Source organism: Rhinoderma darwinii, chromosome 8 (genome assembly GCF_050947455.1).
Source record: "Rhinoderma darwinii isolate aRhiDar2 chromosome 8, aRhiDar2.hap1, whole genome shotgun sequence".
NCBI classification, from domain to species: Eukaryota; Metazoa; Chordata; class Amphibia; order Anura; family Rhinodermatidae; genus Rhinoderma; species Rhinoderma darwinii.
In genome coordinates this window covers 124,637,127-124,641,489 of record NC_134694.1, presented here as the reverse complement: position 1 = coordinate 124,641,489, position 4,363 = coordinate 124,637,127, and positions in this window count along the sequence as shown.

The following is a 4,363-nucleotide window of genomic DNA, read 5'->3' as shown; positions in this document are numbered from 1 at the left end:
CAGGGAGGGGGCTGTATGGCACTATATACAGGGAGGGGGCTATATGGCGCTATCTACTCGGGGGCTGTATGGAACTATATACAGGGAGGGGGCTTTATGGCGCTATCTACAGGGGGGCTGTATGGTGTTATCTACAGGGGGGCTGTATGGCACTATCTACAGGGGGGCTGTATGGCACTATCTACAGGGGGCTTGTATGGTGCTATATACATGGGGGCTGTATGGTGCTATATACAGGGGGGCTGTATGGTGCTATATACAGGGGGGCTGTATGGTGCTATCTACAAGGGGGGGTTGTGTGGCACAAAGGAGGGCCACAGTCAAAAGTTTGCTATGGGGCCCAGTCCTTCATAGTTACGCCCCTGCTTGTGATATCACTGTATGGATCTATATGTGGATGTTGGATCCATTCTGAATACACTGCAGCATAGCGCAGCCTCGGAGCGGTCTTGTGTGATGCATTAAGTGACAATCTGCTCCACCAGTATTAATTCTTACCAGGTCTCAGGGCACATAGGTAATAATAAAATTAATTATGGTGCTGCACATTGCACAGACACAGGACGCGACTATTGTTACCCAGAGACATCTGCGCTCTACCTCTCATAATACCGGCAGCTATAAGTATACGATCGCCTTGTTTATGAAATGATGGAAGACATGGGGCCACCCGAGAATTAGCTTAATAAAATTGATGAAATAGTAGCAGTATACGGAATATATATCACATCAGATGCACTGTAATAAAGACGCCACAAGACACAGAACTATCGGCTTTATATCCGGCTTCCAGTGACATTGAGGTTAAATCTTACGAGGTTTATTGGATTTTTTTTATGACGGTTCACAAGGTTGGAAAAAATAAGTACAAAATATGCAGTCAGACACATTAAGGGTTAAGGTATGACATCCTATCACAGCTGAACTGGTGACTGTGATTATGCCTGTGCCTAGATAAATAGTACACACATTAACCAAATAGAGCCATACAGTGCCCATACACCACCACACAGCACTCATCTACTGCATACCATACATATAGTGCACAACTAGTGCCATACAGTGCCCATACATCACCACGCAGCACTCATCTACTGCATACAATACATATAGTGCACAACTAGTGCCATACAGTGACCATACACCACCACGCAGCACTCATCTACTGCATACCATACATATAGTGCACAACTAGTGCCATACAGTGCCCGTACACCACCACGCAGCACTCATCTACTGCATACCATACATATAGTGCACAACTAGTGCCATACAGTGCCCATACACCACCACGCAGCACTCATCTACTGCATATAATACATATAGTGCACAACTAGTGCCATACAGTGCCCATACACCACCACGCAGCACTCATCTACTGCATATAATACATATAGTGCACAACTAGTGCCATACAGTGCCCATACACCACCACGCAGCACTCATCTACTGCATATAATACATATAGTGCAAAACTAGTGCTATACAGTGCCCATACACCACCACGCAGCACTCATCTACTGCATATAATACATATAGTGCAAAACTAGTGCTATACATCGCCCATACACCACCACGCAGCACTCATCTACTGCATATAATACATATAGTGCACAACTAGTGCCATACAGTGCCCATACACCACCACGCAGCACTCATCTACTGCATATAATACATATAGTGCACAACTAGTGCCATACAGTGCCCATACATCACCACGCAGCACTCATCTACTGCATATAATACATATAGTGCAAAACTAGTGCCGTACAGTGCCCATACACCACCACGCAGCACTCATCTACTGCATACAATACATATAGTGCACAACTAGTGCCATACAGTGCCCATACACCACCACACAGCACTCATCTACTGCATACAATACATATAGTGCACAACTAGTGCCATACAGTGCCCATACACCACCACGCAGCACTCATCTACTGCATACAATACATACAGTGCACAACTAGTGCCATACAGTGCCCATACACCACCACGCAGCACTCATCTACTGCATACAATACATACAGTGCACAACTAGTGCCATACAGTGCCCATACACCAACACGCAGCACTCATCTACTGCATACAATACATACAGTGCACAACTAGTGCCGTACAGTGCCCATACACCACCGCACAGCACTCATCTACTGCATACAATACATACAGTGCACAACTAGTGCCATACAGTGCCCATACAGCACCACGCAGCACTCATCTACTGCATACAATACATATAGTGCACAACTAGTGCCATACAGTGCCCATACACCACCACGCAGCACTCATCTACTGCATACAATACATACAGTGCACAACTAGTGCCATACAGTGCCCATACACCACCACGCAGCACTCATCTACTGCATACAATACATACAGTGCACAACTAGTGCCATACAGTTCCCATACAGCACCACGCAGCACTCATCTACTGCATATAATACATATAGTGCACAACTAGTGCCATACAGTGCCCATACACCACCATGCAGCACTCATCTACTGCATACAATACATATAGTGCACAACTAGTGCCATACAGTGCCCATACACCACCACGCAGCACTCATCTACTGCATACAATACATACAGTGCACAACTAGTGCCATACAGTGCCCATACAGCACCACGCAGCACTCATCTACTGCATATAATACATATAGTGCACAACTAGTGCCATACAGTGCCCATACACCACCATGCAGCACTCATCTACTGCATACAATACATATAGTGCACAACTAGTGCCATACAGTGCCCATACACCACCACGCAGCACTCATCTACTGCATACAATACATACAGTGCACAACTAGTGCCATACAGTGCCCATACAGCACCACGCAGCACTCATCTACTGCATATAATACATATAGTGCACAACTAGTGCCATACAGTGCCCATACACCACCACGCAGCACTCATCTACTGCATATAATACATATAGTGCACAACTAGTGCCATACAGTGCCCATACACCACCACGCAGCACTCATCTACTGCATACAATACATATATTGCACAACTAGTGCCATACATCGCCCACACAGTATCATACCTGTCATTTCATATAGTGCTTACACACTGTGCCCACGTGGAGACAACCGGTGATAAACAGTGCAAAAAAAAAAAAATGCCATGCCCCAATAAATATTGCATCCAATGCCTACAGTGCCCTCCCATCACCGAGCACCCACTAATACGCTAGTTTTCAGGGTCTATGTTAATAAATCATGAAATGGGTGCAATTGCATCATCTAGTTTGATTTATTGATGGGGCATCGTGCAGGAATCCTAATCTGAAGAGAACTTGTTCTTATTTCAGGTTCCCTCTAAAGGGACAATAAACCTAGAAACAAATGAGAAAGTATAAAAGAGAACAACAAAATATACAAAATACAAATACAAAGAAAAAAAAAATGAAAACCTTACAGTATTTGCTGCTCTGCTAGTCCCTGAAAACAGGTGGTCGATCTCTCCTTGTCCCCCTTTCTGTTGGTTTTAATGATTCTATATACAATCATAGACATTACATTGGATTCTGCTTGAAGATTGACAATTTTTGGGTAAAACTTTCTGATGGATGATTATTATGAGAGATATTTGCCCAAAAAAATGGACATCCTACGGTTGCCAAGACATGCTGGGAGTTGTAGTTTCACCACAGGCTGACCTGAATAGACGATACAGTCGGATATGTCCACTGGGTGTTGGCTGGGCAGTGGTTGCCTGTGAGTTGTCCGTCATCCCTCGTCTCTGCCCATCTTTACAGTGAAGGGACCATTTTTGTGAAAACTTTTTGAACTGGTCGATATTCTCATATCCAGGAATATGTAAAGTACCAGATGACAGATTTGCCCCTTTGGATACAAGCACTCAGCGCGATGCTGTTTTATTCATGTATTGTATCATAAAAAATATTACGAGACCCGCTGGAGATATTCCATCATTTATTTATAGGACATAAGTTGTATCCATGTGACGGGATTATTGGCTCCAGGTGGGTAATGTAAGAAGGGCTTTATCTCTCGTCTTTCAAGAATCCGTCGTTTGTATTGTTAGTATAATTTTTTAATGCAATGTGCCTACAGTATTCACCCGTTTTGGCCTTTTTTGTGTTTTATCTTGTTACAACTTTGATTCACAATGGATTTAATTAGGGTTTATTACCAGAATAGAACTGTAATGTCAAAGTGATAACTCATTACAATTGTCAAACACAAAATACCTGAATGCATAAGTATTGACGCCTATTACTAACAGCCAATGGGTAACTTGAAGGAGCTGTCTAGTTTAGAAAACACATTTCCATACACCCTATTAGTGAATTCTGAGTAAATAGAGGGGGGGG